Here is a 10,527-nt window from a genome sequence, read left to right as displayed (position 1 = left end):
TGAGAAAGAATAGACACATATGAGTTTTCTTTCTTTCTTTCTTTCTTTCTTTCTTTCTTTCTTTCTTTCTTTCTTTCTTTCTTTCGTTCTATCTATCTATCTATCTATCTATCTATCTATCTATCTATCTATCTATCTATCTATCTATCTATCTATCTATCTATCTATCTATCTATCTATCTATCTATCTATCTATCTATCTATCTATCTATCTATCTATCTATCTATCTATCTATCTAATCTTTCCAAAAAGTTAAAACAGCCATCTTCCCTCCTCCCTCCCTCTGTCATAGTTTTTCCACTTTGCGTGGTCTTGACGACCCTCCCCCCTTTTCCCTTTTTTTTTGGGGGGGGGGATGCCACACGACTCTTCCTCTGTGGCTACTTTCTCATTTTCTTCCCCTCTCAAAATCCGCCTGACCCTCGTTGTGCAACAAGATCTTCACACAACCTGTGTATCAACTTTTTGTTATTACAGTAAGGTAACATTTTCTGTTTTTTTTGTTTTTTTCTGGTCTTCGGATACTTTGGAGTGTAGTCGTACCCGGACGGGACCACCAGGCAGCAAGCAGCGGGAAGGTGAGTACAGTAAAGACTTCTTATGAGTTGTTAAATTGGGACTAGCTGTCAAAAAAGATAATAACTATAGATCTGTGAGAGAAGTACTGATTAATCCATTTTTTAAAAATTATTATTGCCGTGCTTGGAGTTTGTAAGCTCGTATTACATCGAGAGCTGCGTCTAATATTTTGGTCATATTTAATGTCATCTGATGGCTCTTATGTTTTGGATCTCACTGTATTGTGCAGGTGTGCCTAATGCTGTGGCCATTGTGTGTATGCAACAAAATGTAAACTGTAGGAAAACCACGACAGTATTATTATTGTTAGCCTTATACCACGATGCATGTTATTATGATTGTGAAGATGTACTAATGTGTTTATTTAATGGTCAAAAATATTTTTTAATACAAAATAAATTAGGGTATGTTTTTTTTTCTTCTGGCCTGACTTGTGTTATTTTCATATTTTATTTTATTTATGTATTTATTTATTTTTAAATCATGATGTTTTTTTATGACCAAACATGCAGTGGGTCACATTGACCCAAATTAACAAACATTTATATTTAAAAATCTAAAAAAACAAAACAATGTAAATACAAATATAACAATGGGATAAAATTCCTGTTGGCCTATTTGTATTATTTTCTTATTTTATTGATACACTTTCAAAATTAGCTAATCAATGAATCTTTTTTTTAATGACTTATCATGCAGTGGGTCACATTGACCCAAAGAAAGAAACATAGCAAGAGGATTAATGACCTCATGTTGCAATTCATCCAATATGAGGCTGCAAAGTTTGAATGAAAAGTCACTGAAGAAACACACGAAACTGTTTAAGCTTTATGACGCTGAAGTTTGTCGTCTTCTTTTTGTTTTTGTTTTTTATTTTACTTTTTTTAATTAATTGGCCAAATGAGTTCAGTTTGAATGATATTCACGCAGCTGGCCGGCATCAATTTCTACTCAGCGCCACTTTGATTGACAGCTGATCATCGCACACCCTCAGTCAGCTGGCCATAGGATAAGCAGCGTAGAAAATGGTTGAAAAAAGTTTATTTGCCAGGTTGTTCATCCTCGCTTGTTGACGACTTGACGGAATCTTGATCCTGTGGAAGTTCACATCACATCTTAAATAATTCTTTCGAAAGCTCTTGTGGAAAGCTCAGTGGAGTCGTAAAAGGTGTAAATCCAACTCGCAAGCATGACTCGTCTTATTTGTTGACGTGATTTGCTTGCAGTACAGTACAAAGCAAGTTTCATTTTCATTTTTTAAATTTATATATATATATATATATATATATATATATAACATATATTTTATATATATATTTTACGTTTCATAAATAATCAAGAAGATTAAACCTTAAAACCTGCCAATTTGACCTGCAACATAATAAAACACAAAAAAACAGAAGACAACTTAAACTTTGTGTAATTTATTGAAAAATAGAGTAAGCGACTGAATTAAAAAAATAATAATAATAATAATTAAAAATACACACATAAACAATTTTTTTTACGTGAACACCATTAGTGAAAACAATACTTATTTCAGCATTGTGGAAAGCAGTAAATGGGATGACGTTTTGCTTCATGCTTTGAATGGGGCAACTGTAGTAGCTTCTGGTGGACATATAGAAACATAGCGCACACTTGCACGCACTATTTTCCAACATTACAATTATGGTGGTAGCAAGAGACCCATGCAGAAAAAAAGTAAAAGAATAGGAGATCTTGCTGCATGCTTTGAATGGAGAAAAGTAGCACCACCTGGTGGACATATAGAAACATAACACACACTTGCACACACTTTTTCTTCTACCAACGTTACAATTAGTAGCAAGAGAGCCATGCAGAAAAATTGTAAAAGCTGCATGCTTTGAAAGTTAGCATTTAAGAATATCTTCTTCAATACTTTTTATTGGGACATTTTTTTTTTTTACACTAAGAAGAAATGTGTCTGGCTTTTTGTGTGTGTTGCTATGCCGCCCCCCCCCCCCCCCCCCCCCTCAAACATTTAAAGAGGGTCGAGGGGCCTTACATAAGCGGGCCCCTCACTCTGCTCCATGTGTGCGCGTCATAAATGTGAAAGAGGAGCCAGCAAGAGGCACACACCACAGACTACTTGTGCTGTGGTGAGGGTCTTTCCTGGACTTGCTTGTGTTGGCGTGTGTGTGCGTGTGTGTGCGTGTGTGTAGCCACACTGCAGACACTGCTCGTTAAGCCAGAAACTAGCTGAAACCCGAGAAATGATTTGGCCCCAAAAAGGACGCCAACGTTGAAATGCAAACTGTTTTGTGTTTGTGTTATGGATTATTGCATAAATCATATGACTTTCACTTCTTGCTGCCCCTTTTTTTGGGGGGTGTTGCTGACTTGCTTTTTTTGCATCCAAAAAACAAACCAGTCCCCAGTCTACAGTATGTCATGCTTGGCAACGCGCGCACGTGAACCGAGGGAACTTTTGCTGTTTTTCTTGAGCTTTTTCTTCTCCCTCCTTCTCTTCTTCTCCTTTTCCTCTTCTCCTTCATCATCATCATCTCCTTCTTCTTCATCGACCCACCAGCTGTTTTCTGCTCCCCGTCGTCCATCTCGCTTTTATGAGAGCTCTTATGTTTCAATTCAGTCTTCCAGCTCCACTTTTCAAAGACAAAACTTTGCGGCATGACTGATGATGGCCGTTTGTTAAAAAAAAGGAAAAAAAATAAGCAATTTGTAAAGTTGTTTATACAGAATACATCAAACAATCTGCATTTATCTTTTGCTGAACTTTTAAGCCACCCCAGCAAGTTACAATGTAGTACACTGTGAAAGAAGATAATGATGGTATAAGAAGTGTGAAATGTGTGTGTGCGTGGGTTATGCTAAAAGCTGATATTTTAGTAGTTCGCTCATAATTAATCACAAATTAATCCCACATTTTCTATCTGTTCTAAATGTACAATGAAGATGTATATGAACTGTTTTCAATGCTCTTAGTGAACAAAATATGCTTGTGGTACGGTGGCGTTTATTTGTTTATTTTGGAGCGGGGGTCCGCAAGAACGGATTAATGGCATTTCTAGTCATTCCAATGGGGTACGATGATTTGAAATAGGTTTTGAGTCATGAGCGTGATCACGGTCTGAAGGGAAGTTTTAAAATATCCCGACGGTAACATTTCGCAATGCTAAAGTGACAGCTGCTGTCCTTTTAATGGCCACATGATCCAAACTAATTGTCTCGATGACAATTCCTGTCACTCTCGCATGCCTCTGTTTCCTTTCGACTTGTTGTCTTTCTCATAAAGCTTTGCGCCCCCCCCCCCCCCCCACACACACACCCCTCTACAACCGTTGCACCCCACTGCGTCGTTTTCCCAGGATGTCCTGCATGTGTGTGTATGTGGCTCCCCCCCCCCCTCCCCCACAACCACCACCGGACCTCCACTCTTCCTGTTGCGTGCTGCTAATCGCTGACGACCACACCGATGTTGTCCATTAACTGCGGAGGAGTCTGCGTACTTTCATCTTTGAAACAAGGCGTAGTTTGCGTTTTTTTTTCTCCCTCCGCAATTTTAAACAGTTCCCAGGTGTCTTAATAACAACTTTATGAAACAGAGCTGAGCCACGCCTCCAGGTGCCTTAAATAGAATTTGATTTGGGAGGCCTTTTGATTCTGCCAATAATATTACGGTAATTATGAATCATGTTTACGTCACCTATTGTAAAATTATTGCAGAAGTATTACATTATTTTCAGGACATTTCAGGATAAAACACAATGTGGGGTATTTGAGATGATCAAGACCTACTAAAAGTAACAACAACAAATCATAGAAGTGGCATCTGTTTTCATCATTTGTGGTTTTCAAGAGCAATGTATATAATATAATACTATACTCATATAATGTAATAAAATACTCATATTAAAAATAGCAAACTGTACAACAATCTAGTGTCATAAAATATCAAGCAAATACTTACAAACGTACACTTACTTGACAGAGGTACCTGAAACAAGGTGACGAAAATGGTTCAGAAAAACAAAATGTTGAATAATCAAATCCTAAAACGATATAGAAATGTGCAAATGCCTGAGTGAAAACAAAGATAAAACAAGTATTGAGTATTTTAACAATTATTCCAATGATTAATAAACAAACATGATGAAGTCTTAATTAGTCATGTAAATAAAAATATTTTAAACAATAACATGTAAAGTGCCGGTTATTTTTTTTTTCACTTTGTACTGTAGTATCTGTGACTTTGAGTGTGTATGGTTTTAAAAAGCAGGGCCTGGCCTGGTGAGTGACGTGGGCGTCAGCAAATAAGAGTGTGGCGTTGGCTGGTTAACTCCGTTTGGCCTCAATACTCCAGGCTCTGTTGACTGTTAATTCTTCTTGGGGGACCCCTAGTGGTCACAGTGCTTTTGGCCGCATTTAACACACGAATCAATTTGCTAGTATAATACAGACATACATGGATATACTGGTTGAAACTCCTCAGTAAGCAGAAGTAATATTAGTTGTTATTCATAGAGGATAAAGAATATATGCCTGTTATTATTGTTATATCATCTGTCTACATTTGTGTTCAAAAGTCCATCGTTTATAACTAGTGCGGTCAAAGTTAAGGCATTAACGGATTAATTAATCACAAAAAAATATCGCATTAATCATGAATTAACGCAGATTAATCGCGCTATTAATTTTGACCATAGATTATCCTTTAGCGTGACAGTGGATGGCTACGTTTAAGTTTTTAGCAATAAACATAAGTATGTGCATTAAAGTAAAGCATTTAATAAATGTTTTTTTGTTTGTTTTTTATGTTTGCGTATCACATTTAGAATATTTGTTCATGTCAAAATATTGGGGTAATTTTTTTCCATTTTAAATTATGCAAGTAATTAACTGATTAGAAAAAGAGGAGGATGTGAGCGTGTGCAGTGGGTCAAAAATTTTTGAAGATGTCCTCAAAACATTAAATGTCAAAAGAATTAACGCTTCAAATTTGGCGGCGAAAAAAATGGTGATAAAAAAGCATTTTTTAAATTAAACGATTAATCGTGATTAATCAAAATTCTAAAATGTGATTAATCAGATCGAAAAATGTAATCGTTTTGACAGCTCTATTCATAACACTACTGGAGATGCTATTCGTTAGCTCGTGCACGGCGATTCCCGTGATGTAGCGGATGCCGTACGCCCCCTTCAAAGTCAACTGCAGTGTCTCCTGTTGGTGAAAGAAACTACAGCAGCCTTGTGACAATTCCCAAAAAAAAGTCGCTTCACCTTGGGGGTAGCACACGTGGCTCTTTGCTGTTCGGAGAGAAGAAAATGAGCTTTTCGGCTCCCAGATGCTCACTCAATGGGCCCCATCTGGACAGAGAGGGGAAAAAAAGTCCGCTTTTTCGGGGCTGTGAATTGATCAGCGTAATAAGTTTCAGGTTCTCCAGACACGGGCCACGTACCACATGCCAGAGGTGGTGCGTTGAGCAATTTTACTGGCCCAGGCTGGACTTCCTGTGAATGGCAATTAAAAAAGCATTTTCTCCATACTCTTTGCGAGGGTTTTCATTTTGTATTTGTAACCGTAAAACCTCGTCGGTTGGGGCTCCATAAGTCACAGACTCGTAACCCTGTACTTAATAATAATGCTAAGGCTAGCTCCCAAGAAAACAGCAGTTTTACCGTAATCCCCTCAACACTGATGGAAAGTTTGCGCTGCACCAACATGACTAGCAAGCGCGAGTGCAACATTTTCCAGCGCAGTGTACGGTCGGTAGCAGCTGCCATGCGCTCACTTCACAAGTGTCGTTTTAATCCAAAGCAGATGTGTGGCGGCTTCCTCTAAATTGCTCGCTCCGTCGTTTAGTAGCGACTTCAAGACTCGTATTCAAGAGCCGTCGCATGGGAACCTTCGTCGTCTCTGCGTGAATTATGCTCGCACTTCTTAACCCCCAACGCGCGTCTCCATAAAGCGTCGGCCTGACACCCGCAAAAAGGCTTGGTCGCCACAAGGACACCAGGAAGGCGGGCAGGCCTCGCTGGTTTTACAACAAGCTATCTGGAAACATTTACTTCAGCCAGAATTGTCTTTGATTTCTATTATTGATTGAGACTCAAAATTGTGTTGGATAAAGGTTATTAACTCATTCACTGCCATTGATGGCTATAGACGTCATAAATTCATTTGAACTATTTCTATTAGTTACATTTTTTTCCCACTTTTGTTAACAAGAGTATGAAAACCTAGAATTTTTTTGTACATTTAGAACAGATATCACATTTGTGATTAATTGTGAGTTAACTAGCAAAGTCATGCGATTAATTACGATTAAAAATAGTACTCGCCTGACACCCCTAATTTTTAATCAAATAAAAAATTATTGTAATTATTTTTTTCCAATTTTTAATAATCTTTAAAAAAAGAAAAGAAAATATTATTAAAAATTAGGAGCGTCAGGCGATTATCATTTTTAATCGTAATTAATTGCAATTCACTCGTTAACTCATGATTAATCACAGATTTTATATCTGTTCTAATACAATAAAAAAATCTAGGTTTTCATACTCTTGTTAACAAAAGTGGGAAAAATGTTAAACCAATAGAAATAGTTCAAATGAATTTTTGACGTCGCCGTTAATGGCAGTGAATGAGTTAAAGACAATAAATTGATGTTTACAAAATGAGGTTTGAGACTTGAAATTCACCAAAACATTTCTTGAAGCGTAATAGATAAATCTTGAAGACTTAAATAAAGTTAAGAGTTTCAAAAACACACATGTACATTCGTCTTAATTGGCCTCAATAATCACAACAAAAAAAAAACGTGTGAGGTTCCTAAAAGACAAATTTTCTTTGATAATTCCGGAGAACATACGTTGCAAAAACATGAACGTTAAATTGGCCAGAGTTGTCTTTGAGGTTTACAGGATAGCTTTCTTGAAACTAAATCGTTTTTTTGTGTTTACAAAAGCAGGTACAGTAAATCAGGTTGATTCAGACTCGAATTGTCTTCCATGTTTCCAAAAACATCGACTTAAGCTTCAACGAGACTCGAAACAGTCATTGATATGAAGAAGAACATTTACGTTAGGTTCGTTCCTTAGCGGGCTAAATTGTTGCTTGGTGTGAATGTGAATTTGTACAGTATAAAGATTGAATGCAAAAGTAGTGCTTTGGCACCGTCTTGTGGAATCTAAAGGTCAATTTAAACCTTCGGTTTATGATTTGTTCTCGCAGCAGATGAAGTGAAGCTTTTGTTGTTGAAAATGTAGAAAACGCAATCATCTTTTGAACGGTCGCTGCGTGTGTGCTTGTGTTTGCGGTCTGATTTCACACCCGACTTACTCGTCCGCCCTCGCGTCTCCCCAGCAGTCCTCCCACCGCCCTGCGTGAGGGTCAAGTGTTCAAGAACAAGACCTCATCGCGTCCTTGAGTTAGCTCGATAGTGTGAAGCGAGTGTGTGTGTGTGCGTGTGGGGGGGTGCGTGTGTGTGTGTGTGTGAGCACATCTGTGTTTATGTCAACATGACATTTGTGATGACTCGGCAGTCCTCTTGCTTCCCCTCTCACGAGTTGATTGTGGAAGTGTAAAGAGGTTGTAAGCGTTCCATGATGGATCCATCGCTACGCTAGAAAAAAACACAGCGTTGTGTACTGTGTGTGTCTTTGATGTTTACCCAAATATTTATAACAGAGCCATTGAAAACTCTTGAGTGGTTTACATTTTTCATGTTATATTCATTGAAGACTATCTTGGATGTTTGGGGAAAACGTTAGGCTCAACTTTGACAAGGTTGTCTAATAATGTTTGTAAAAAGACATGTGAGGCTCACTGACGTCTAAATTGTCTTTGATGTTAGTGAAATGACATTAGAGTCGTTGAAGATTTCAGATTGTCTTTGATAGCTTTTGCCACGTGTATGCAAGGTTTGCCTTTGTTGTTTGCTAAAACACTTCATTGAAGATTTTACGTTGTCTTTGATATTTACCCACGCTTTTCCAAAAGACATGCCTTAGGTTCATTGAGGACTTCTGTTTCCCAAAATATACACACAAAGACTGTAAATAATCATTGATGTTACAGTTCATCAAAGACTCGTGATGGTCTTTGATGCTCATTAAACGTACCAAGTATTTGTAATTGTAGGGGTGTGCCAAAAAATCGATTCTCACAAGAATCGCGATTCTCATTTAGTACGATTCAGAATCGATTTTAAATGCCCCCAAATTGATTTTATTTAAATGATTTTATACTGACTTCCCTGTTTGTGTGTGCCTTTATTGGGAACGCTGTTCATGTTGAACCCGGTTTGGCCACTGAGGGGCAGTGTGGTTCCACGCGGTCTAATACACTGTTAAGTTGTAGCTACATTAGAGAGTAGAAGGAAAAAGTCACAATGAAGCGATTCCAATAAAAACAATTTTTAAATTCAGTGTGGAGCTGTTCTTTTGAGTGATAAAAGTGCCGCGAGTAGCGCGTTAATTAGCATTAGCGAGCCAGACTGGAGTAGATCATTACAATTCCTTGTGCATCTATAGATTGAAGCAAAAATAATTTTCAATCAAATCATTTTGAACTAAAAAAAAATCGTTCTTAATCGGAAATCGATTCTGAATCGAATCGCAGGCCCAAAAATCGGAATCAAATCGAATCGTGAGACATTCAACGATTCCCACCCCTACTAAATTGTCTTCAGTTTTTACCGACATGCATGTTAGGTTTGACGATGACAAAAACACTTCAAGTCATTTGAAAACAAAACTATTGGTAGTTGTGGATGTAAAGATGTGTAGTAAATATCCTGTCCAGTCCAAAGCTTAGAGAAATGTGAACATTTTTGTCTTTTTATTGTTGAATATTTACAAAACTCCCATCGCTAGTTCGTCATGGCTGTGAGACGTTAGCGGCGGTTACGAGTGTTTTCCTGACCTCGACTCCAACATTTCAAAGGCTCTTGACCCCTCTGGCCCCGCTTGTGTTTGTGTTTTGGGAACGACTTGCTGTTGTGTTGCTTTTGCATCACTGTCGTGTTTCCCACAGCTTCCGTGACCTACCAAACAGAGGAGGACGCGCATAGTTTTCGGATTTGACCGTCAGTGTCAAATTCCATGGAAAAATAAGGAAATTGTGCCAATTTCTCTCCCCCAAAAAAATCCACATGCGCAGTGGTCATTTGTTGGCAACTTGCAAGAAGTCTCAATGATAGTTTGTTTTGACAAATGTAATGTGAGACACATGTAGAGTTTTCCAGCAGGCTGGCGGACACGTGGCCAGATAATAAAGACCAGGAAGAGACAACGTATGTCTGAATCAACAAGTCATCTGTGATTCACGCTGAAACAACGCTGAGACCAAATCATCATCAGGCACCACTGGAAGAAAAAAAAAAAAAGGCATTCGAAGTGGGATGGATGGTTTTAACGTGATGCATCAAGGCCAGGACATTCTTGTGCTGAATGTCTCAAATGGGAAGTCAAGTACAAAAAAAAAAAAAACATTATTTGTTGTATGCGCCCTCACTATTAAACATGGTAGTCCAATATTGCATTTGTGCAAAATGAATTAAACAGAAAAACACACCTGATGTTATCTATTGCATACGGTGGCTATTTTGTCTTGAAAATGACATCACATTGTCTGAGGGCTCAGGTAACTGTTGTCACGGCTCGCCTGTTTTCTGAAGTTGTGATGTTGGCAATCTGAGTAAAAAAATAAATAAATACAGCAGAGGTTAGGTGCTATGTGAAAAACACGTCCATTATTTTTTCATATTTTAAAATTTTGGGGGATGTCTGCATTCAGTTTCATCCCCAAAACCTAAAAAATTTTTTTTTTTAAATGTGACAAAAATGGACGCGTGTTTCACATAGCATTAAGTTTCATCCCAAAAACATAATTTTCTTTTTTAAAAATGACAAAAATTAATATAAGTATTTTTCACATAGCAACACGAAATGTTTGATACCAA

At 37.8% G+C, this 10,527-nt stretch overlaps 1 protein-coding gene across 1 annotated transcript in view; it reads left to right on the top strand.

Annotated features, from left to right (window-relative positions):
• Positions 1-385: 385 nt before the first annotated feature.
• pear1 (platelet endothelial aggregation receptor 1) overlaps positions 386-10,527 on the top strand; it is a 72,635-nt gene continuing 62,493 nt past the window's right edge. Inside the window, exon 1 of the mRNA XM_086077905.1 lies at positions 386-579. The gene's annotated coding sequence lies outside the window, so the exon portion shown is untranslated. The remainder of the gene's footprint in view (positions 580-10,527) is intronic.

Source organism: Leptonotus elevatus, chromosome 6 (genome assembly GCF_054856555.1).
Source record: "Leptonotus elevatus isolate MCC_2025b chromosome 6, RoL_Lele_1.0, whole genome shotgun sequence".
Taxonomy (NCBI): Eukaryota; Metazoa; Chordata; class Actinopteri; order Syngnathiformes; family Syngnathidae; genus Leptonotus; species Leptonotus elevatus.
The sequence above is the reverse complement of the archived record's forward strand: the minus strand, read 5'-3'. Positions and strand labels throughout refer to the sequence as shown.